The sequence below is a fragment of the Pseudophryne corroboree genome, chromosome 6 (genome assembly GCF_028390025.1).
Source record: "Pseudophryne corroboree isolate aPseCor3 chromosome 6, aPseCor3.hap2, whole genome shotgun sequence".
In the NCBI taxonomy this organism is placed as follows: domain Eukaryota; kingdom Metazoa; phylum Chordata; class Amphibia; order Anura; family Myobatrachidae; genus Pseudophryne; species Pseudophryne corroboree.
Window position 1 is genome coordinate 801,651,891 of NC_086449.1, and position 26,145 is coordinate 801,678,035.

General features: G+C 47.4%; 1 long non-coding RNA gene across 3 annotated transcripts in view; it reads left to right on the top strand.

The window, feature by feature from the left end:
* Positions 1-26,145, top strand: part of LOC134933597 (uncharacterized) — a 43,154-nt gene that overhangs the window by 11,684 nt on the left and 5,325 nt on the right. The window contains exons 1-2 of one of the 3 annotated variants that reach the window (XR_010179739.1): positions 12,220-12,298; positions 13,667-13,780. This is a non-coding gene — a long non-coding RNA (uncharacterized LOC134933597). Of the gene's footprint in view, positions 1-12,219; positions 12,299-13,666; positions 13,781-26,145 lie in introns of those variants that run through there. The other 2 variants (XR_010179741.1, XR_010179740.1) reach the window with 2 other exon arrangements.

The window sequence follows — 26,145 nt, forward strand, 5'->3', positions numbered from 1 at the left end:
GGACAGCCCGGAGCACAATGGCACAGAAAAACAAAACAGCTTTAAATTCTAAAGACAGTTTAGGATCATTATACACATATATTGTTGTGCGGACAAAGTCACACACATACACACAGACAGCGGTCAGCAAGTATCAATGAGTGAGTCCTGCGAGAACTATCTGTACTTCGGGACAATTAACAGACACAGCAGGGGTTCGCTGCCAATAAACACCAATCCTGGAGGGTGAGCAGCTGTAAATCTGCATTAATCGTTTCAGGAATTCAGCTATTTACGAAGATTCCGCAGTGCAAACAAACGAATCCTCTCCCTACCTTCGCATTGTTTCCCCTCGCCCTTGTAACCCGGCTTGCAGATACATTTGTAAGCTTTTGGGGTGTTCTGACAGATGGCGTCAATGTGACAGTCGTCTGTCCCCTCTGCGCACTCGTCACTGTCTGTAATGAGGGGACAAAAAAAAAAAAAAAAAAATCATTAATCACAAAAAAAAAAAAAAGGAAAAGAAAGAAAACCTAACAAGTAATTCTTGCAGAAAAACAAAAACAAAATACCATCGCTGCACTTAAAAAGTCATCACAGAGAGCAGTTTAATCAGTGCCAACCGAACTTCTAATGGTTAACAGACCCATATGAATTTGCAGCGTATAACTAACGTGAATGATAGAAAACAGATGGCAGACCGGGGACACAGGTGACTTAAAGGGGTTTTGTCATGGCTGAGCGGAGGGCCTGTGAAAGAAAAATATCATTAAACGATTAAAGGAAATAGTAATGTGTTGGGGGGGGGGGGGTCATCCGGTCTGCCGGCAATTAGAGGACAATATCACAATCTTTATTTTTTTTTTAACAATCAACGGGAACAATTAATCCTTCATACTGCTTTTATAAAAAATAAAAAAGGCTTGCAGGGCATATGGATAATTTCTGATAGGGTTAGCTTGGGATCTGTAAAGCAGTAGACAGTGGGCAATATACAACTGCGGTTTCTCTGACCTGCTGGGCCCCTCTCCCCAGGCGGTGAGACAGAAATAAAATAAAATAATGACCTTAGGCAACGGATTGATGCCTCGTGTCAATACTTATATTTGCCTTGTTGGAAATTCAGTTTTAATTGAACCTTTTCACTATTTGATGCTACAAAAACATCTGGGGCTCAGTTTAAGGAAGAAAAAATAAAATAAAATAAAAAACGAGATGAAACAGCAAAGCAGAGTACACACGCTAAGTAAATAACCGAAATGTGTTCGCAACGAGTCTTTCTGCTGCTAAAATAAATAATAATTATGATATAATCTTTTCTCCAGACCAATTATAATTAACAGATTGCAGGAAAGGAGTTACTTAGCAAAGAAGCACCTTATTATGCTCCGATGTGAATACTTTTTGTTTGTGCCTTTGAGTAACATGGTGCAGGTGTAGTAGAACCACAATAAAGCATACAGCAGAAGTCTCATTATGTTGCAAAAGGATGTACTGTATCGCAAAGGAATGAATTGGAATGAATTCAATTCACGACCTGAGATCTATTTCACACAGTCAGTTACATTTAAAGAAAAATTAGATATTGCCAGAGGGTGTCGTGATTTTAAAGAAGACCAAATTGTGAAATTCAAAAGTGCCCGTTTATTAGACTACTCCTGTGCGCCGGCCATGTAACCGCATCCGCTTAAATCAAGGTTGCTGCAGTGACAGAGAAGGGAGGGGAGGATGGGAGTAGGGTTTACTTGTTTAAGTACACTAGAGATGGGATAGGGGGATAAACAGGAGGGAGGGGAGGGGAGGGGTGGGGTGGGGGGACAGGCAAGCAGATCAGGTTTAAATGATGGGTTGTTTTAATGTAACGTAAAGTTTGCAAACAATATTAGCGCATGGGAGCGTATGAAGTTATACAGGAGTGCATGGGGATGAATGGAGTAATAGAGGAGTGCATGGGAGTGTATGGAGTTATAGAGGAGTGCATGGGAGTGTATGGAGTTATAGAGGAGTGCATGGGGAAGTATAGAGAAATAGAGGAGTGCGTAGGATTGTATGGAGTTATACAGGAGTGCATGGAGTAATAGAGGAGTGCATGGGGATGAATGGAGTAATAGAGGAGTGCATGGAGTTATAGAGGAGTGCATGGGGAAGTATAGAGAAATAGAGGAGTGCATGGGAGTGTATAGAGTTATAGAGGAGTGCATGGGAGTGTATAGAGTTATAGAGGAGTGCATGGGAGTGTATAGAGTTATAGAGGAGTGCATGGGAGTGTATAGAGTTATAGAGGAGTGCATGGGAGTGTATAGAGTTATAGAGGAGTGCATGGGAGTGTATAGAGTTATAGAGGAGTGCATGGAAGTGTATGGAGTTATAGAGGAGTGCGTGGGAGTGTATGGAGTTATAGAGGAGAGCATGGGAGTGTATAGAGTTATAGAGGAGTGTATGGAGTTATAGAGGAGTGCATGGGAGTGTATGGAGTTATAGAGGAGTGCATGGGAGTGTATGGAGTTATAGAGGAGTGCATGGAGTAACAGAAGAGTGAATAGCGGATGTATGAAGTAATGATGGTTAGTATGGGGGTGTAAGGGATAATGAAGGATAGTATGGTAGTCTAAGGAGTAATAGTAGGGGATGTATGGAGTTTTTAAGGATAGCATGGGGGTGTAAGGAGTAATAGTAGGGGATGTATGGAGTAATGAAGGATAGTATGGGGGTATAAGGGGCAATAGTAGGGGATGTATGGAGTAATGAAGGATAGTATGGGGGTATAAGGAGTAATAGTAGGGGATGTATGGAGTAATGAAGGATAGTATGGGGGTGTGAGGAGTAATAGTAGGGGATGTATGGAGTAATGAAGGATAGTATGGGGGTATAAGGAGTAATAGTAGGGGTGTATGGAGTAATGAAGGATAGTATGGGGGTGTAAGGAGTAATAGTAGGGTATGTATGGAGTAATGAAGTATAGTATGGGGGTGTATAGAGTAACAGTAGGGGGATGTATGGAGTAATAAAGTATAGTATGGGAGTGTAAGGAGTAATAGTAGGTGATGTATGGAGTAATGAAGGATAGTATGGGGATGTGAGGATTAATAGGGGATGTATGGAGTAATGAAGGTCAGTATGGGGGTGTAAGCAGCAACAGTAGGGGATGTATGGCATAATGAAGGATAGTATGGGGGTGTAAGGGGTCATAGTAGGGGATGTATGGAGTAATGAAGTATAGTATGGGGGTGTAAGGAGTAATAGTAGGGTATGTATGGAATAATGAAGGATAGTATGGGGGTGTGAGGAGTAATAGTAGGGGATGTATGGAGTAATGAAGGATATTATGGGGGTGTAAGCAGCAACATTAGGGGATGTATTGAGTAATGAAGGATAGTATTGGGGTGTAAGGAGTAATAGTAACGGATGTATGGAGTAATGAAGGATAGTATTGGGGTGTGAGGAGTAATAGTAGGGGATGTATGGAGCAACGAAGGATAGTATGGGGGTGCAAGGAGTAATAGTAGGGGGGGATGTATGGAGTGATGAAGGATAGTATGGGGGTGTAAGGAGTAATAGTAGGGGATGTATGGAGTAATGAAGGATAGTATGGGGGTATAAGGAGTAATAGTAGGGGTATATGGAGTAATGAAGGATAGTATGGGGTTGTAAAGAGTAATAGTAGGGTATGTATGGAGTAATGAAGTATAGTATGGGGGTGTATAGAGTAACAGTAGGGGATGTATGGAGTAATGAAGTATAGTATGGGAGTGTAAGGAGTAATAGTAGGGGATGTATGGAATAATGAAGGATAGTATGGGGGTGTAAGGAGTAATAGTAGGGGATGTATGGAGTAATGAAGGATATTATGGGGGTGTAAGCAGCAACATTAGGGGATGTATTGAGTAATGTAGGATAGTATGGGGGTATATGGAGTAATAGGAGGGGGTGTATGGAGTAATGAAGGATAGTATTGGGGTGTAAGGAGTAATAGTAGGGGATGTATGGAGTAATGAAGGATAGTATTGGGGTGTGAGGAGTAATAGTAGGGGATGTATGGAGCAACGAAGGATAGTATGGGGGTGCAAGGAGTAATAGTAGGGGGGGATGTATGGAGTGATGAAGAATAGTATGGGGGTGTAAGGAGTAATAGTAGGGGGTGTATAGAGTAATGAAGGATAGTATTGGGGTGCTAGGAGTAATAGTAGGGGATGTGAGGAGTAATGAAGGATAGTATGGGGGTGCGAGGAGTAATAGTAGGGGGGGGGGATGTATGGAGTAATGAAGGATAGTATGGAGGTGCTAGGAGTAATAGTAGGGGATGTAAGGAGTAATGAAGGATAGTATGGGGGTGTGAGGAGTAATAGTATGGGATGTATGGAGTAATGAAGGATAGTATTGGGGTGTGAGGAGTAATAGTAGGGGATGTATGGAGCAACGAAGGATAGTATGGGGGTGCAAGGAGTAATAGTAGGGGGGGATGTATGGAGTGATGAAGGATAGTATGGGGGTGTAAGAAGTAATAGTAGGGTGTGTATGGAGTAATGAAGGATAGTATTGGGGTGTAAGGAGTAATAATAGGGAATGTATGGAGTAATGAAGGATAGTATGGGGGTGCTAGGAGCAATAGTAGGGGGTGTATGGAGTAATGAAGGATAGTATGGGGGTGTGAGGAGTAATAGTAGGGGGGGTGTATGGAGTAATGAAATATAGTATGGGGGTGTAAGGAGTAATAGTAGGGGATGTAAGGAGTAATGAAGGATAGTATGGGGGTGCGAGGAGTAATAGTAGGGGGATGTATGGAGTAATGAAGGACAGTATGGGGGTGCTAGGAGTAATAGTAGGGGATGTAAGGAGTAATGAAGGATGGTATTGGGGTGTGAGGAGTAATAGTAGGGGATGTATAAAGTAATGAAGGATAGTATGGGGGTGCTAGGAGTAATAGTAGGGGATGTATGGAGTAATGAAGGATAGTATGGGGGTGCTAGGAGTAATAGTAGGGGATGTATGGAGTAATGAAGGATAGTATGGGGGTGTGAGGAGTAATAGTAGGGGGGATGTATGGAGTAATGAAGGATAGTATGGGGGTGTGATGAGTAATAGGAGGGGGGATGCATGGAGTAATGAAGGATAGTATGGCGGTGTGAAGAGTAATAGTAGGGGATGTATGGAGTAATGAAGGATAGTATGGGGGTGTAAGTAATAATAGTAGCGGTGTATGGAGTAATGAAGGATAGTATGGGGGTGTGAGGAGTAATAGTAGGTTGGGATGTATGGAGTAATGAAGGATAGTATTGGGGTGTAAGGAGTAATAGTAGGGAATGTATGGAGTAAAGAAGGATAGTATGGGGGTGTAAGGAGTAATAGTAGGAGGTGTATAGAGTAATGAAGGATAGTATTGGGGTGTGAGGAGTAATAGTAGGGGATGTATGGAGTAATGAAGGATAGTATGGGGGTTTGAGGAGTAATAGAAGGGGATGTATGGAGTAATGAAGGATAGTATGGGGGTATAAGGAGTTATAGATGGGGTGGTGTACGGAGTAATGAAGGATAGTATGGGGGTGTAAGGAGTAATAGTAGGGGATGTATGGAGTAATGAAGGATAGTATGGGGGTGTAAGGAGTAATAGTAGGGGATGTATGGAGTAATGAAGGATAGTATGGGGGTGTGAGGAGTAATAGTAGGGGATGTATGGAGTAATGAAGGATAGTATTGGGGTGCTAGGAGTAATAGTAGAGGATGTATGGAGTAATGAAGGATAGTATGGGGGTGTAAGGAGTAATAGTAGGTGATGTATGGAGTAATGAAGGATAGTATGGGGGTATTAGGAGCAATAGTAGGGGATGTATGGAGTGATGAAGGATAGTATGGGGGTGTGAGGAGTAATAGTAGGGGATGTAAGGAGTAATGAAGGATAGTATGGGGGTCAAAGGAGTAATAGTAGGGGATGTATGGAGTAATGAAGGATAGTATTGGGGTGTGAGGAGTAATAGTAGGTGATGTATGGAGAAATGAAGGATAGTATGGGGGTATAAGGAGTAATAGTAGGTGATGTATGGAGTAATGAAGGATAGTATGGGGGTATAAGGAGTAATAGTAGGTGATGTATGGAGTAATGAAGGATAGTATGAGGGTGTGAGGAGTAATAGTAGGGGGTGCATGGAGTAATGAAGGATAGTATGGGGGTATAAGGAGTAATAGTAGGGGGTGCATGGAGTAATGAAGGATAGTATGGGGGTGTGAGGAGTAATAGTAGGTGATGTATAGAGTAATGAAGGATAGTATGAGGGTGTGAGGTGTAATAGTAGGTGATGTATGGAGTAATGAAGTAATGTATGGGGGTATAAGGAGTAATAGTAGGGGGTGCATGGAGTAATGAAGGATAGTATGGGGGTACATGAAGTAATACAGAAGTGCACGGAGTGTACAGCGTAACACAGCTCTATTAGATAACATTACACATATAGATACAGCACTGATGCGGGGCAGAGTAATAAATGTGGAAGTGTTCCATATAATGCTGCGTACAGAGCACTGTCCTGTCTGTGCAGATGAGGTGTCCCTAGTCCCTGGCACTGCTCCCTGATGCCCCTCACCAGCACTAGTGGTCTGCAGCACAGGGGTCCCGGCTCTCAGGGAACTTTGCAGGGGATTAGGGTTAGATGGAGTTGCTCTTACCTGGAAGCCCGCTGCCTCCGGTGAAGCTGCCCCTGTAGAGGAGAAGAAGGAGCAGGCACAGATTCCAGGTGAAGCCCGCGGCAGTCCCCATGATCCCGGAGCCGGCACCAGCTGATGTTCCCGGGGAAGAGCCACGCTCGGCACTGCCAGGCTGGAGGCGACACGAGCGGACGGGGTGACAGGCGAGAGTTCATTGGCTGCGGATCCGGGTGGAGGGGAGGAGCTGGAGGGGGAGCAGCCAATAGCTGATAGAGAGGGGAGGAATAGTGATGAGAAAACGCCTCCTTCCCCAGGATTTCTTATTTCCAAGCCGAAGCTTCATTGCTGGGAGATGCCCGGTCAGTGTGACCAGTGCGGAGCCGGGGACCTGGCCAGTGTGACCAGCACAGATCCGGGGATCTGGCCAGTATAACCAGTACAGATCTAGTGACTCTTACTGGTCCATGCCCAGTGTGACCAGTAATGATCTGAATACACTTACTGGTCTCTGTCCATTGTGACCAATACAAGTCTGGGTGCTCTTACTGGTCTAAGGGCCTAATTCAGACCTGATCGCAGCAGCAAATTTGTTAGCAGTTGGGCAAAACCATGTGCACTGCAGGTGGGGCAGATGTAACATGTGCAGAGAGAGTTCGATTTGGGTGGGGTGTGTTCAAACTGAAATCTAAATTGCAATGTAAAAATAAAGCAGCCAATATTTACCCTGCAATAATAACCCACCCAAATCTAACTCTCTCTGCACATGTTACATCTGCCACACCTGCAGTGCACATGGTTTTGCCCAACTGCTAACAAATTTGCTGCTGCGATCAACTCTGAATTACCCCCTATGGCCAGTATAACAAGGGCACAGCCAGGAACTTTTACTGGTTTATGGGGCTAATTCAGGTTGGATTGCAAATCGCTATCCGACGTGAATTTTTACGATCGCCACGCGGACGCATGCGCAGCGCCCGGACTTTCTGTGGGGGGGCTGCAGAAAATGCGATCGTCTCTGCCTGTTAATTAGGCAGAGGGGGGGCTTGGAGGGGCGGCCAGTGCTCTGTTTCCAGGGAGGAGACAGAGCATAGCGGGGGCGGTGCGGCGCGAATGGGGGGCGAAGGTTGCCAAACGGGGGCGTGATCACGGCGGCTGCGTGACGTCACACACAGCCGCCACGATCGTGAACACGCAGCGGGGCTCCTGCTGGTACCATCAATAAGTTCTACGATGAAGCAAAAATTGTGAGGCAATTGCAATTTCTGCTTCATAAAGGGGGGAAGGGAAGCAGCGGTCAGCATGCTGGGCAGCCCCCAGCATGCTAGGAAAAGGATAGCAAATTCTGTTGCTATCTTTACTGAATTAGGGCCCTCATTCCGAGTTGATCGCTCGCTAGCTACTTTTAGCAGCCGTGCAAACGCATAGTCGCCGCCCACGGGGGAGTGTATTTTCGCTTTGCAAGTGTGCAAACGCCTTTGCAGCCGAGCTCTGCAAAAACAATTTGTGCAGTTTCAGAGTAGATCACTTCAGCCTGTTCGTGTCCGTAATTGACGTCAGACACCCGCCCTGCAAACGCTTGGACACGCCTACCTTTTTCCAAACACTCCCAGAAAATGGTCAGTTGACACCCATAAATGCCTTCTTCCTGTCAATCTTCTTGCGATCGGCTGTGCGAATGGAATCTTCGCTAAATCCATCACCCAGCACCGATCCTCTATGTACCTGTGCATTGCGGTGCATACGCTTGCGTAGTTTTGGCATTTTTTGACCTGATCGCTGCACTGCGAAAATCGGCAGCGAGCGATCAACTCAGAATGACCCCCTAGGTCCTATGTCCAGTATAACCAGTACAAATCCAGGTACTCTTAAGGGTCATTTCAATTATCCGCAAGTGCTGTTTGCATTGGTTTGGGAATGTCGGCAACAGCACCTCATCTTTCCCCTTCTCACCCTATGGGGCTGCGAACAGAACTCAACGATTCCGTGGCACTTATGTGTGCAGTGCCAGAGCCGGCCCTAACCAATATGATGCCCTAGGCAAGATTTTGGCTGGTGCCCCCTAGCACCACCGCTGGTTCTGCCTCTGACCTTGCCCCTCACCCATAGCAGTCCTTATTTTGGTGTTTGTGCCCCCTATATTTTAAAGAGGAACAGTTTGCACATTTGGTGCTCAGCCCAAAAAGGGGTGTGTTTTTGCTGGCAAGGGGCATGGCCACACAATAGTAACCCCAATTCCAGTTACGCCTCACAATACTGCAACTTTATTCACATTTGATCATGCGATAGTGTACATAATTCATATTACATCCCACAGTAGTATCACTTTACCTTATAAACATTACTCCTCACAGTAGAGCCCCTTATTCACATTGCACCACACCATATTTTTCTTTATTCACATTACACCACACCCTATTGCTCTTTAGTCACATTAGACGACACAGTAGTGCCCTTTCTATACGCAACGCCACATAGTAGAGCACCTTATACACATAATGCCAGAGTAATGCCCCTTACACATGAGACCATAATGACACACATAGTGCCCCTACCCATTTGCTGCACATTATTACTGCCCCTATACACATAATGATACACATACAGTAGTACCCTGTTACACATATGCCGCACATTATTAATGCTCTTATACACATAATGAAACACATAGTGCCCCTTACTTACACATATGTTGCACATTATTAATGCATTTTTACATGACACACATAATGCTTCTTACACATATTCCAAACACTACTGCACAACAAACCCACTCACATGCACACAGCACTCACACTGCCACTAACACTGTGACCTCTGTCTCTGCTTGGATACAGATGTGTACTCATAAATCTTGCCTCAATGCTAACGACGGGCACCTTTTTGTTATGAAAATGCATCTTATTTGCATTGCTATGTGGCTAGGATGCACAAGCACCTTCTGCTGATTAAACTGATATGCAGCATGCCTATATACTGTGTGAGACTGTGGCTGTATCTGCATATGAAATGCTACACACAGACTATAGGCATGCCGCATATCATTTTAATCAGCAGAAGCTGCTGATGCCCCTAGGAATATCAAATGCCCTAGGCAATTGCCTAGTTTGCCTATGCCTATGGCCGGCTCTGAGTGGGCCGACTGGTAACTGACTGAATTGACCCCTTAGTGGTCTATGGGGCTGATTCAGAGGTTGATTCTGTAGTGATTATTTCACTATTTTCCAATGTCTGCAGATCTGGGCATACACATGTACAGATCTGGGCATACACATGTACAGATCTGGGCATACACATGTACAGATCTGGGGCTGCCATGACGCTTGCAGTGCTCCAAGCCCTGCAGCATGATTGACATGTTACTGGCGCTTAGGGGCAGCGACAGGTAGTGTCCCAGAAAACGGGGGATGGGTCAGCCCTGTTTTCTGGGCAAGCCTAAGCCAGCAGCCGCAGCTTCACTGGTACCGGCAGCGTGATTTCACCGGACATCCGGAGTAACCTTAGGCAACTCTGCATTTTCGTACTCTTACTGCCCCAAATAGAGTGCAACCAGTAATAGGCCAAAATCTTACTGGTCCATCTCAAGAGAAGGTCAGGCAATGTTTTGACTGGAGGTGTGTGTGTGTGTGTGGGGGGGGGGGGGGGGGGGGTGCGCAAACACACGTGGCCTATGGTTCTGCAGTACTTTTATCGGTATATTCAATTCGTGCTGGTTTTTCCGACAGTCGGAAAATCTGCACTTTTCAACAGTGTTAGGTCGAATTTGCATTCAACCTATTCAGTGAAAGTTACTTTTTTTTTTCAAATGAAGTTTCTCGTCAATCCACGTGTTTCTGTTGAAACGTGGCTGTTTTTGACAGTTTGCCGCAGATGCAGATTCCACTTGTAATCAAGTCGAGTCTGCAGTGTCGGAATGCTGTCCGTTTCCGTCCAGCATTGAATAGTGACGTGTCGGATCCTCTCTGTCGGAGAGGATCCGGCATTATTTGAATATAGCCTTAGTGATAATTCTGTCTATTACTGATACTTTAGGACATTTAATTTTTTGCAATAACATTGAGATTCTTGCATCTACCCCTGGTTCTGTGACAGTGTTTGGAAATGACTGGGCTGCATAATTACAGTGGCCACTGTAATCTCTATTATGGAAAGAATGCACAGGTGCCTCACCATGAAGGTATACCTCCCAACATGACCTTCTCCAGGAGGGACACAATGGACTTCCTGGACTTCCCTCTTAATTTATGATTGCCATCACCTGTTCTAAAACACCTTTTACTTATCCATTAACCTGTCCAACACAGGTGCCGGCAATCATAAATGAAGAGGGAAGCCAAGCAGCAGAGCATTGTGTCTCTCCTGGAGAGGGTCATGTTGGGAGGTATGATGAAGGTGCTGTCAGAGAAAGAGAAGCAGGGGGATACTGTGCTCTGCGTCAGTGCCGTAACTAGGCATTTTAGCGCTGTGTGCAAGAAACGGCATTGGCGCCCCCCCCCCCCCCCGCATGCAAGATAGGGGCAGTGCGCACCGTAAATTATATAGGGCGTGGCTTCATGGGGAAGGGGCATGGCCACAAAATAATACCAATTCATACTACGGTGCACAGTAGTCTCCATTATTCAAATTACGCTGCACAGTAGCGCCACTACACCAGGTAGAGCCCCTTTTACACATTACAGCAGTCAGTCCCCCTTTTTACACATTACGGCAGACAGTGTCCCCTTTTTACACATTACGGCAGACAGCGTCCCCCTTTTTACACATATCGGCAGACAGCGTCCCCCTTTTTACACATTGCGGCAGCCAGTCCACCTTTTTACACTTTACGGCAGACAGTGTCCCCTTTTTACACATTGCAGCAGCCAGTCCCCCTTTTTACACATTATGGCAGACGGTGTCCCCCTTTTTACACATTACGGCAGATAGCAAAAGAGAGAGAGAGATACTTACCATCTCCCCGCTGGCAGTCAGGCTCCTCGTGCTGGCAGCTCCCTCGGTGCAGGCAGCGGAGAAGGAGGAGGAGGGAGGGGGACTGGAGCCGCAGCAGTGCAATGCAATTGGTAGTAGCGCCGCTGCAGCAGCCCCCTCTCCTTCCGTATAGGCTGCCCGGCGGTGCTGTGACTGCTGGGATGAAGGAAGTGGATCCCAGCATTCACAGCAGCGCTGGGCAGCCTATACGGAAGGAGAGGGGGCTGCTGCAGCGGCGCTACTGCCAATTACATAGCACTGCTGCGGCTCCAGTCCCCCTCCCTCCTCCTCCTTCTCCGCTGCCCGGCGCTACTCTCTCCTCTCCAGTGCGGCGCACGGCACACAGCAGAGGCGGCATGTAATGAGTCAATTTGACTCATTACATGCCGCTGGCCGTTGCACCCTCAGGGCAACTGCGCTGTGTGCCAGGCACACCTGGCACACACGTATTTACGGCCCTGCTCTGTGTAGAGTTGTTAGTGAAGACAGAGGCGGAGTAATACAGCTGTGTGTGATTTGCCCTGTCAGAGAAAGTCAGGCGGAGTGATACAACTCTTTGTGATTTGTCCTGTCAGAGAAAGTGTGTGTGGGGGGGGGAGTGACACAGCTCTGTGTGATTTGTCCTGTCAGAGAAAGTGAGGCGGAGTGATACAGCTGTGTGTGATTTGTCCTGTCAGAGAAAGTGGCGCGGAGTGATACAGTCCTCTGTGTGTGATCTGTTAGTATGCAGAGGGGCGGAGTGATATAGCTCTATATGATTTGTACTGTCATAGAAAAAGGGTCATAGTGGGACACAGAGATGTGGTGTAGTGATGGTCATCCGCAGCTCTACTATCAATGGCTGGTGGCCCATAAACCATCAGTAGAAAACCATCAATGGTTTAGCTGTTGGTGGCTGTGTGCCAAATATGTGCAAATCGCAGCCATTGATGGTGTGCCATAGGCATAGATCATTGTGAAACCATAGATAACCGATGGCCATTCCTACTAGGGTGTACCTGTCAGGGGGGACGTCTCAGCAGCACCCCCCCCCCCCTTAGTGCCATGAATTGTGGTGGAGGGGGAGTCACCTCAATTATGTTGTGAGGTGGAAATACGCTCGCCACAGGTTCTTTTCTCCCTCTATTGGTGTGGTGGACACCCATAGAGGGGGAATCACCTACCTCCCCGGTATATCAGCGGCGGTATGGTGCCCCCGTCGGGATCCCAGCATCGGTATTGTGACAGCCAGGATCACGACGAGTGGTATGCTAACCGCATACCGTCTGAGCCTGTCACTGCATCTATGTATGCAGTTACAATGGCATCGGCGGGGTCACTTCCCACAGACACCTGAGCAACTCTTATAGGGTGGCTTAGATGATCGATGCAGCAACCGATATGCATCTGATGGTGCGTCTTTGTACACAAGCGGCAGATTTGAGACACTGCCGGTGGGCGACTCATTCCAAATCCCAGCTTCTGCGATATTTGCATACTTTAGCAGAAACGCTGCGTACGGGATCGCAGTCACGGCCGGAACAGAAGGATGGGCACCAGTTGTGTTTTAAGAATGCACCCTGCGCTTTTCTATGTGAGCACCTTGCAAGCAGGAAATGAGTCAGAGGAGCAACCATGTCACCCACTCATTCTGGTTCCCATTGGCTGAGTCACCAGTAACATACTCTTCGTCACGGCCCTGTAGCAACACAATTGTGATTACATTTTTATTTTAAATATGTGTATGTGCATCATATGATATAACATGTAATAATGCAACAATTACTCTTTAAAATCATGGTGGAACAAAGGGTTACTGGCATCAAGGCAGTTCTAGCCCAGACAAGGGTTAGCTTCCTAGCCTTGTGTATAGAACGCTAAGAAGTTTATTTGCTAATGTAATGATTTTCCATCAGGCGTATCTTATGTGGCTGAGCTAAAGTGACTTACTCTGAATTCAAGCATTGTCTCCATATATAGTGTGACATGACTGCGGTGACACGGGTGATGGTCAGTGCTATGGGGTTAGCGTTGACATGCAGATATTAGTGCATTTATTGTGTTTTCTTCATATTCTGACAAGTAAATGATTATGTGTCCTTCACAGTAGTAGAAACACAGCCAGTTCTGCAGATTTTTACGGAGCCCAGTAAACTCATTTATCACTGTATTCATGTGTAGAGCGGAAATTGGACAGGACTCTCACCGAAATAACCAGGAGGTAACATTTGTAATGTGTATCTTACCAATTGTCTTACATGAACCCAAATATAGTTTTCTGTATCCTGTCTATTGCTTATCTACCTGTACTGTTGGGATGCGGTCATGTGACCGCCGCTCGGGATCCCATGTTACATGTGTTATATAGAGGGGTGTAGCTACCATAGGTGCAGGGAGTGCAGCTGCTATGGGGCCCAGAGCTGAGAGGGGCCCACCTTCCCTGTCACAGTTACTTGTGTTATATACAAGGGTGTAGCTACCATAGGTGCAGGGAGAGCAGCTGCTATGGGGCCCAGAGCTGAGAGGGGCCCACCTTCCCTGTCACAGTTACATGTGTTATATACAGGGTGTTGCTACCATAGGTGCAGGGAGTGCAGCTGCTATGGGGCCCAGAGCTGAGAGGGGTCACCTTCCCTGTCACAGTTACATGTGTTATATAGAGGGGTGTAGCTACCATAGGTGCAGGGAGTGCAGCTGCTATGGGGCCCAGAGCTGAGAGGGGCCCACCTTCCCTGTCACAGTTACATGTGTTATATACAGGGTGTTGCTACCATAGGTGCAGGGAGTGCAGCTGCTATGGGGCCCAGAGCTGAGAGGGGTCACCTTCCCTGTCACAGTTACATGTGTTATATAGAGGGGTGTAGCTACCATAGGTGCAGGGAGTGCAGCTGCTATGGGGCCCAGAGCTGAGAGGGGTCACCTTCCCTGTCACAGTTACATGTGTTATATACAGGGTGTAGCTACCATAGGTGCAGGGAGTGCAGCTGCTATGGGACCCGGAGCTGCGAGAGGCCACCTTCCCTGTCACAGTTACATGTGTTATATACAGGGTGTAGCTACCATAGGTGCAGGGAGTGCAGCTGCTATGGGGCCCAGAGCTGCGGGGGGCCCACCTCCCCTGTCACAGTTACATGTGTTATATACAGGGCGTAGCTACATGTGTTATATACAGGGTGTAGCTACCATAGGTGCAGGGAGTGCAGCTGCTATGGGGCCCGGAGCTGAGAGGGGCCACCTTCCCTGTCACAGTTACATGTGTTATATACAGGGCGTAGCTACATGTGTTATATACAGGGTGTAGCTACCATAGGTGCAGGGAGTGCAGCTGCTATGGGGCCCGGAGCTGAGAGGGGCCACCTTCCCTGTCACAGTTACATGTGTTATATTGTTACTGGGAATAATGCTTGGAGCAATACCAGCCTGGATGACTGATAGGCTTATGCTGGTAAAATGCTAAACATTATATACTATTGTGATTTGATCAATATATTTTCTATTACATGATCATTTGAAATATACAGTAGCAAAATGGAACTAATGGAAGTGGGTCTATGTCCATAATGTAAAGCATCTCTCTTATAAATGCAGCTTTAAAAATAATGGGGGGTTTTCTGACCTGATCTCTCCTCTGCAAATTTGCAGAGGTCTGCGATCAGATAGCCGCCGCCCAGACAGAGGGAAACCCCGCCCCGTGCAAGTCTGCGTATGGCTTGCGAAAATCTCGGCGATCGCCGGTCAGCTGCAAATCCATTCGCAGCTCACTCACCATCAAATAATTTTTCTAGTCTGTGCACAGCCCAGGACCTGCTCCTACAGTGCGATGAGAACGGGCTGATCGGGGCCAGAGCTGACGTCACACACCCTCCCTGAAAACGCTTGGGAACGCCCGCGTTTTTCCTGACACTCCCAGAAAACCGGTTACCACCCCCAAATGTTCGCTTCCTGTCAATCAACTTGCGTACGGCTAGCGATGAAAAAAGTTGCTGGATTTTTTCACTGTTTAGCCTTGCGCATGAGCACTATGATACAAATGTATGCGCAGTCGTCCGATAATCATCGGGCTTGCAAATTCACACAGCACCGATCAGGTCTGAATACCCCCAGTGACGCTCTTCTTGTGAACCAAGAGGTCAGGGGGACTAAGAGGGTCATTCTGAGTTGATTGCTCGCTAGCTACTTTTAGCGGGATCCGGTCTGAAGATCGACAGTGTCTAGGTCGACAATGTTTAGGTCGACCACTATAGGTCGACAGTCACTAGGTCGACATGGATGGAAGGTCGACAGGGTTTCTAGGTCAACATGTGCTAGGTCGACAGGTCTAAAGGTCGACATGAGTTTTTCACATGTTGTTTCTTTTTTTGAATTTTTTCATACTTAACGATCCACGTGGACTACGATTGGAACGGTAAAGTGTGCCGAGCGAAGCGGTAGCGGAGCGAAGGCACCATGCCCGAAGCATGGCGAGCGAACGCGGTGCACTAATTTGGGATCCCGATCACTCTACGAAGAAAACGACACAAAAAAAAAATCCTCATGTTGACCTTTAGACCTGTCGACCTAGCACATGTCGACCTAGAAACCCTGTCGACCTTCCATCCATGTCGACCTTGTGACTGTCGACCTATAGTGGTCGACCTAAACATTGTCGACCTAGACACTGTCGATAAAACGAACCACACCCACTTTTAGCAGCCGTGCAAATGCATAGTCGCCGCCCACGGAGGAGTGTATTTTCCCTTTGCAAGTGTGCGCACGCCTGTGCTGCCGAGCGGGTACAAAAACATTTTGTGCAGAACAAGACCAGCCCTGTAGTTACTTATTCTGTGCGATGATTGCAGCGACGAAGGTCCCGGAATTGACGTCAGACACCCGCCCTGCAAACTCCAAACACTCCCTGAAAACGGTCAGTTGACACCCATAAACTCCCACTTCCTGTCAATCTCCTTGCGATCGCCTGTGCGAATGGAATCATCGCTATAAGCAATGCAAAACAACGATGCTCTTTGTACCCGTACGCCGTGCGTGCGCATTGCCGGTTTATTTAACGATCGCTATGCAGCGAACATCGGCAGCTAGCGATCAAATCGGAATGACCCCCAAAATCAGGTAGATACTTATGTTGGGCCACCTCCCATATCAACAATATACAGCTATAGCCCACATGAGTAATTATATTTGCCAATTCCCAATTAGTCCCAATGTGTCAACTATGGGAACAAGGACTGTAAAACACTGGCCCTCATTCCGAGATTTTCGCTTGCTAGCTGCTTTTAGCAGCCGTGCAAACGCTAGGCCGCCGCCCTCTGGGAGTGTATCTTAGCTTAGCACAAGTGAGAACGAAAGGATCGCAGCGCTGCTACAAAAAAAGATTGTGCAGTTTCTGAGTAGCCTCGAGACTTACTCCTACCTTGCGATCACTTCAGACTGTTTAGTTCTTGTTTTGACGTCACAAACACGCCCTGCGTTCGGCCAGCCATGCTTACGTTTCCCCAGCCACTCCTGCGTTTTTATCCGACACGCCTGCGTTTTTCCACACACTCCCCGAAAAACGGTCAGTTACCTCCCAGAAACACCCACTTCCTGTCAATCACTCTGCGGCCAGCAGTGCGACTGAAAAGCGTCGTTAGACCTTGTGTGAAACTGCATCGGCTTTTGTGAAAGTACGTCGCACGTGCGCACTGCATCCCATACGCATGCGCAGAAGTGCTGATTTTTTACCTAATCGCTGCGCTGAGAAATAAAGCAGCTAGCGATCAACTCGGAATGACCACCATTATTCCAGCGGCAGAGTGCGGAGGAGGAAAAATGAAACGGGAACGGCACTAACATTAGCGCTACTGAGGCTGAATTGGCAAATTCTATGTTGAAGACTAATTTAATTAGAGGTCCTCCCCAGCAGTATATCTGGGGTCTGGACCCCCCTGACAAAGGAATTGCTCAACTGTGTCGCAATGTCATGAATTGCTGGACTTCTGGGCTATAGCATCTTAGGGCCTCCGTGATGGAGCCAGGAGATTGGACCATAAAGCATAACTGGGGTTATTTGCAAATTGCTTTCCCCAGGGGCCAGCAGCCAATTTGTGCATGGCTCATCTAGAAAGTGCTCCAACCCCCACTTCAACCAGAGCCCCTGATGAGTGGGGTGTAGGAATACTGGGGGGTAATTCCAAGTTGATCGCAGCAGGAATTTTGTTAGCAGTTGGGCAAAACCATATGCACTGCAGGGGAGGCAGATATAACATGTGTAGAGAGAGTAAGATTTGGGTGGGTTATTTTGTTTCTGTGCAGGGTAAATACTGGCTGCTTTATTTTTACACTGCAATTTAGATTGCAGATTGAACACACCCCACCCAGATCTAACTCTCTCTGCACATGTTACATCTGCCCCCCCTGCAGTGCACATGGATCTCCTTATCCATTAGGAATTTATCTAACCCATTCTTAAAGGTGTTGACTGAGTCGGCCATTACAACTCCCTCAGGCAGGGAATTCCAAACACGTATCGTCCTTACCGTAAAAAAGCCTTTACGCCGTATTGTGCGGAATCTCCTCTCCTCTAACCTGAGCGAGTGTCCACGAGTTCTCTGTGTTGATCTAACCAAAAACAGGTCCTGCGCATGATCTGTATATTGTCCCCTTATATATTTGTAAATTTTGATCATGTCCCCTCTTAATCTCCTCTTTTCCAGTGTAAACATGCCTAGTCTTGCAAGCCTTTTCTCGTATTCCAGCGTCTCCATACCCTTAATTAGTTTGGTCGCCCGCCTCTGAACCTTTTCTAGCTCCAGGATATCCTTTTTGTAGTAAGGTGCCCAGAATTGTACACAGTATTCAAGGTGTGGCCTCACAATTGATTTATATAACGGGAGTATAATACTCTCGTCCCTAGCATCAATCCCCCGTTTTATGCATGCTAATATCTTATTAGCCTTCTTTGCTGCAGTCCTACTTTGGGTACTACTGCTTAGTTTGCTATCTATGAGGACACCTAAGTCATTTTCCAGTACAGAATCCCCTAATTTTACCCCATTTAGTAGGTAGGTGTTATTTTTGTTCTTGTTACCACAGTGCATTACCTTACACTTTTCTGTATTGAAGCGCATTCTCCATTTTGCTGCCCAAGCTTCTAATTTAACTAAGTCTTTCTGAAGCGACTCAGCATCCCCCTCCGCATTTGTAACTTTACATAATAAGATTTTACTTACCGATAAATCTATTTCTCATAGTCCGTAGTGGATGCTGGGACTCCGTAAGGACCATGGGGAATAGCGGCTCCGCAGGAGACAGGGCACAAGAATAAAAGCTTTAGGATCAGGTGGTGTGCACTGGCTCCTCCCCCTATGACCCTCCTCCAAGCCTCAGTTAGGATACTGTGCCCGGACGAGCGTACATAATAAGGAAGGATATTGAATCCCGGGTAAGACTCATACCAGCCACACCAATCACACCGTACAACTCGTGATCTGAACCCAGTTAACAGTATGATAACAACGAAGGAGCCTCTGAAAAGATGGCTCACAACAACAATAACCCGATTTTGTTAACAATAACTATGTACAAGTATTGCAGACAATCCGCACTTGGGATGGGCGCCCAGCATCCACTACGGACTATGAGAAATAGATTTATCGGTAAGTAAAATCTTATTTTCTCTGACGTCCTAGTGGATGCTGGGACTCCGTAAGGACCATGGGGATTATACCAAAGCTCCCAAACGGGCGGGAGAGTGCGGATGACTCTGCAGCACCGAATGAGAGAACTCCAGGTCCTCCTCAGCCAGGGTATCAAATTTGTAGAATTTAGCAAACGTGTTTGCCCCTGACCAAGTAGCTGCTCGGCAAAGTTGTAAAGCCGAGACCCCTCGGGCAGCCGCCCAAGATGAGCCCACTTTCCTTGTGGAATGGGCTTTTACAGATTTAGGCTGTGGCAGGCCTGCCACAGAATGTGCAAGTTGAATTGTACTACAAATCCAACGAGCAATAGTCTGCTTAGAAGCAGGAGCACCCAGCTTGTTGGGTGCATACAGGATAAACAGCGAGTCAGACTTTCTGACTCCAGCCGTCCTGGAAACATATATTTTCAGGGCCCTGACAACGTCAAGTAACTTGGAGTCCTCCAAGTCCCTAGTAGCCGCAGGCACCACAATAGGTTGGTTCATGTGAAAAGCAGAAACCACCTTAGGGAGAAATTGAGGACGAGTCCTCAATTCTGCCCTGTCAGAATTAAAAATTAAGTAAGGGCTTTTATATGATAAAGCCGCCAATTCTGACACACGCCTGGCTGAAGCCAGGGCTAACAGCATCGTCACCTTCCATGTGAGATATTTTAAGTCCACAGTGGTGAGTGGTTCAAACCAATGTGACTTAAGGAACCTCAAAACAACATTGAGATCCCAAGGTGCCACTGGAGGCACAAAAGGAGGTTGTATATGCAGTACCCCTTTTACAAAAGTCTGAACTTCAGGTACTGAAGCCAGTTCTTTCTGGAAGAAAATCGACAGGGCCGAAATTTGAACCTTAATGGACCCTAATTTTAGGCCCATAGACAGTCCTGTTTGCAGGAAATGGAGGAAACGACCCAGTTGAAATTCCTCTGTAGGGGCCTTCTTGGCCTCACACCACGCAACATATTTTCGCCAAATGCGGTGATAATGTTTTGCGGTTACATCCTTCCTGGCTTTGACCAGGGTAGGGATGACTTCATCTGGAATGCCTTTTTCCTTCAGGATCCGGCGTTCAACCGCCATGCCGTCAAACGCAGCCGCGGTAAGTCTTGGAACAGACAAGGCCCCTGCTGGAGCAGGTCCTTTCTTAGAGGTAGAGGCCACGGGTCTTCCGTGAGCATCTCCTGAAGTTCCGGGTACCAAGTCCTTCTTGGCCAATCCGGAACCACGAGTATCGTTCTTACTCCTCTCCTTCGTATGATTCTCAGTACTTTTGGTATGAGAGGCAGAGGAGGGAACACATACACTGACTGGTACACCCACGGTGTCACCAGAGCGTCCACCGCTATTGCCTGAGGGTCCCTTGACCTGGCGCAATATCTGTCTAATTTTTTGTTTAGACGTGACGCCATCATGTCCACCTTTGGTTTTTCCCAACGGTTTACAATCCGGTGGAAGACTTCTGGGTGAAGTCCCCACTCTCCCGGGTGAAGGTCGTGTCTGCTGAGGAAGTCTGCTTCCCAGTTGTCCACTCCCGGAATGAACACTGCTGACAGAGCTATCACATGATTTTCCGCCCAGCGAAGAATCCTTGCAGCTTCTGCCATTGCCCTCCTGCTTCTCGTGCCGCCCTGTCTGTTTACGTGGGCGACTGACGTGATGTTGTCCGATTGGATCAATACCGCCTGACCCTGAAGCAGGGGTTTCGCTTGACTTAGGGCATTGTAAATGGCCCGTAGTTCCAGAATGTTTATATGAAGAGATGTTTCCATGCTTGACCACAAGCCCTGGAAGTTTTTTCCCTGTGTGACTGCTCCCCAGCCTCTCAGGCTTGCATCCGTGGTCACCAGGATCCAATCCTGAATGCCGAATCTGCGGCCCTCTAGAAGATGAGCACTCTGCAACCACCACAGGAGAGACACCCTTGTCTTTGGCGACAGGGTTATCCGCTGCTGCATCTGAAGATGCGAACCGGACCATTTGTCCAGTAGATCCCACTGAAACGTTCTTGCATGGAATTTTCCGAATGGAATTGCTTCGTAAGAAGCCACCATTTTTCCCAGGACCCTCGTGCACTGATGCACTGACACCTGGGCTGGTTTTAGGAGGTTCCTGACTAGCTCGGATAACTCCTTGGCCTTCTCCTCCGGGAGAAAAACCTTCTTCTGGACTGTGTCCAGAATCATTCCTAGGAACAGAAGACGTGTCGTTGGAATCAGCTGCGATTTTGGAATATTTAGGATCCACCCGTGCTGACGTAACACTATCTGAGATAGTGCTACTCCGACTTCTAACTGTTCCCTGGACCTTGCCCTTATCAGGAGATCGTCCAAGTAAGGGATAATTAATACGCCTTTTCTTCGAAGAAGAATCATCATTTCGGCCATTACCTTGGTAAAGACCCGAGGTGCCGTGGACAACCCAAACGGCAGCGTCTGAAACTGATAATGACAGTCTTGTACTACAAACCTGAGATACCCTTGGTGAGAAGGGTAGATTGGGACGTGGAGATAAGCATCTTTGATGTCCAGAGACACCATATAGTCCCCTTCTTCCAGGTTCGCTATCACTGCTCTGAGTGATTTCATCTTGAATTTGAACCTTTTTATGTAAGTGTTCAAGGATTTCAGATTTAAAATTGGTCTCACCGAGCCGTCCGGCTTCGGTACCACAAACAGCGTGGAATAATACCCCTTTCCTTGTTGTAGGAGGGGTACCTTGATTATCACCTGCTGGGAATACAGCTTGTGAATGGCTTCCGGAACTGCCTCCCTGTCGGAGGGAGACTTTGGCAGAGCAGACTTCAGGAACCGGCGAGGGGGAAACGCCTCGAATTCCAGTTTGTACCCCTGTTTCTTGAGACGGGCCCCCACCAAGCCCGAGTCTGCTTGTAAAGCCCCAGCGTCATGCTGAAGACTTGGCAGAAGCAGGGGAAGGCTTCTGATCCTGGGAAGCGGCTGCATGGTGCAGTCTTTTTCCCCTTCCTCTGCCCCGGGGCAGAAAGGAATGGCCTTTTGCTCGCTTGTATTTATGGGAACGAAAGGACTGAGTTTGAAAAGACGGTGTCTTTTTCTGTTGATGTGAAGTGACCTGGGGTAAGAAGGTGGACTTTCCAGCCGTTGCCGTGGCCACCAGGTCCGAAAGACCAGCCCCAAATAACTCCTCCCCTTTATACGGCAATACTTCCATATGTCGTTTGGAATCCGCATCCCCTGACCACTGACGCGTCCATAACGTTCTTCTGGCAGAGATGGACATAGCACTTACTCTTGATGCCAGGGTGCAAATATCCCTCTGTGCATCACGCATATATAGTAATGCATCCTTCAAATGCTCTATAGTTAACAATATATTGTCCCTATCCAGGGTATCAATATTTTCAGTCAGGGAATCCGACCACGCGACTCCAGCACTGCACATCCAGGCTGAAGCGATTGCTGGTCGCAGTATAACACCAGTATGTGTGTATATACTTTTTAGGATATTTTCCAGCCTTCTATCAGCTGGTTCTTTGAGGGTGGCCGTATCAGGAGACGGTAACGCTACTTGTTTAGATAAACGTGTGAGCGCCTTATCTACCCTAGGGGGTGTTTCCCAACGTGTCCTAACCTCTGATGGGAAAGGATATAGTGCCAATAATTTATTAGAAATTAGCAGTTTTTTGTCGGGAGAAACCCACGCTTTATCACATACCTCATTCAATTCATCTGACTCAGGAAAAACTATTGGTAGTTTTTTCACCCCCCACATAATACCCTTCTTAGTGGTATTTGTAGTGTCAGAAATGTGCAATGCTTCCTTCATTGCCGTGATCATGTAACGTGTGGCCCTACTGGACATTACGTTCGACTCATCACCGTCGACACTAGACTCCGTATCTGTGTCTGGGTCTGTGTCGACCCACTGAGGTAATGGGCGTTTTAGGGCCCCTGACGGTGTCTGAGACGCCTGGACAGGCACTAATTGATTTGCCGGCTGTCTCATGTCGTCAACAGTTTTTTGCAAAGTGTTGACATTATCACTTAATTGTTTGAACACGATCATCCAGTCAGGTGTCGACTCCCTAGGGGGTGACATCACTAACGCAGGCAATTGCTCCGCCTCCACATCATTTTCCTCCTCATACATGTCGACACACACGTACCGACACACAGCACACACACCGGGAATGCTCTGATAGAGGACAGGACCCCACGAGCCCTTTGGAGAGACAGAGGGAGAGTCTGCCAGCACACACCCAGCGCTATATATATATACAGGGATAACCTTATATAAGTGTTATTCCCTTATAGCTGCTGTTTATATTGTCATTTGCTGCCAATAGTGCCCCCCCTTCTCTTTTTTACCCTGATTCTGAAGCAAGACTGCAGGGGAGAGTCAGGGAGCCGTCCTTCCAGCGGAACTGTGAGGGAAAATGGCGCTTGTGTGCTGAGGAGATAGGCTCCGCCCCTTCACGACGTCCTTATCTCCCGCTTTTTTGTGTAAAAATGGCAGGGGTTAAAATACATCCATATAGCCCAGGAGCTATATGTGATGTATTCTTTTGCCACCTAAGGTATTATCATTTATATTGCGTCTCAGGGCGCTCCCCCCCAAGCGCCCTGCACCCTCAGTGACCGGAGTGTGAAGTGTGCTGAGAGCAATGGCGCACAGCTGCGGTGCTGTGCGCTACCTTAGTCTGAAGACAGGATTGTCTTCTGCCGCCGATTTCACCGGACCTCTTCGTCTCTTCTGGCTCTGTAAGGGGGACGGTGGCGCGGCTCCGGTGACCCATCCAGGCTGTACCTGTGATCGTCCCTCTGGAGCTAATGTCCAGTAGCCTAAGAAGCCCAATCCACTCTGCACGCAGGTGAGTTCGCTTCTTCTCCCCTTAGTCCCACGATGCAGTGAGCCTGTTGCCAGCAGGACTCACTGAAAATAAAAAAACCTAAATTAAACTTTTATTCTAAGCAGCTCAGGAGAGCCACCTAGCCTGCACCCTTCTCGTTCGGGCACAAAAATCTAACTGAGGCTTGGAGGAGGGTCATAGGGGGAGGAGCCAGTGCACACCACCTGATCCTAAAGCTTTTATTCTTGTGCCCTGTCTCCTGCGGAGCCGCTATTCCCCATGGTCCTTACGGAGTCCCAGCATCCACTAGGACGTCAGAGAAAATTTGGTATCATCTGCAAAAATTGACACCATGCTCTCTAGACCTTCTGTTAGGTCGTTAATGAAAATATTGAACAATAGCGGTCCTAATACTGAGCCTTGCGGCACACCACTTAGCACTTCAGTCCAATTTGAAAAAGATCCATTAAGCACAACGCGCTGCTCCCTATTATCTAACCAGTTTTTGACCCAAGTGCATATTGTGCTCCCTAGCCCTGTTTCTTGTAGCTTGTAGATAAGTCTCATGTGTGGTACAATGTCGAATGCTTTGGCAAAATCTAAAAAGATTACATCCACGTCTTTACCCTGATCTAGGTTTGCGCTTACTGTTTCATAAAAGCCAAGTAAGTTGGTTTGACAGGATCTGTCCTTCATAAACCCATGTTGATTCCTTTTAATGACCTTATTGACTTCAAGAAACTTCTGAATAATATCTCTTAGAATACCTTCCAATACTTTTTCCCCACTATAGATGTAAGACTAACTGGTCTATCATTACCTGGTTCAGCTTTACTTCCCTTTTTGAATATAGGCACTACTTCCGCTATACGCCAGTCTTTGGGAACCATACCTGATATTACTGAATCCTTAAAGATCAAAAATAGCGGTTTTGCAAGTTCAGATCACACCTCCAAATCACATGGCCACACCCCAAATTCCTGTTGGGAGTGGGGTTTGCCTAGCCAATATCTGCACCATATAAACGTATTAATATATAACGTGTCAGTTCACATGAATCCTATGAGAAGAAGCTGACACAATGGTGAATTCTTCCATAAGTTATAAAAACTCGCCAACATGACAAATCGCCAGCCAAATTTTGATGTTTAAGTACTCAGCTTCACTAACTGCGTTTGGCACTCAACATATATGGTCTGTGTCTGAGTCACACTCTCCTGCGGCCGCTTTTCCGTACAGCAGCGGCATTGCACATACCTTACTATGCTAATATTACAATTGGCCGAACTAAATTGCAAATCTGTGCTCCTGAAAGTGCAAGCCTGTCCCGCCCACTGCTCTAGTGTCCGCAAACGCAGTAGTCATCACTAATACCGGCTCTTGCTCCAACCCCGTGCTAGCTGAAAAGATCAGTCAGGTTTCTTGTCCCTGTACACGCCACTCAGAATTGAACAGAGAGGTACACAGGGCAGCCATAGGGGGGGGGGGGGGGGGGGGGGGGGGGGGGGAGGGGGGGGGGCCACTCCTGGCTCCCACCACCGATACCTGAAGAGCAGCACCAGGCTGCACAACAGCAGCGGGCTGATGCACATGGAGGTCATCTTCAAAGAAGCCTTCCCTGTGCATCAGCTCTCTGTGAATGCAGATCTGCAAAAGCTCTACCTACAGTATATGTGACGTCACAATGGGGTGGATCGGTGTGGCAGAATCTTTTTTTTTTTTTTTAGGTGGGCCTATCTATTTTGTCAGTCCCGGGCCCCACAATATCTGATGGCAGCCCTGGATGTACACACACGCCCACAGAGCCGTAAACAGGGCACAAATGCACCCAGTGCCACCCCAGCCCGCTGAGCACGCAACGCATACTTGCCTACTTTGGATTGGAGACCCTGCAGGAGACTTTGGGGAGGCTGTGACATCATCAAGCCCCCACATCAAAAAAATGCAGCGATTCGCGGGGCTGAGGGGAAGGAGCGGGGCTAAAATGACGCAATTTGCATCATTTTAACCCCTTCCCCACCCCACGGACCCGCGAATATGGGAAATGATCTCTCCATCCTGCTCGCATCACTAGGGTGCGAGCAGGATGCAGTGA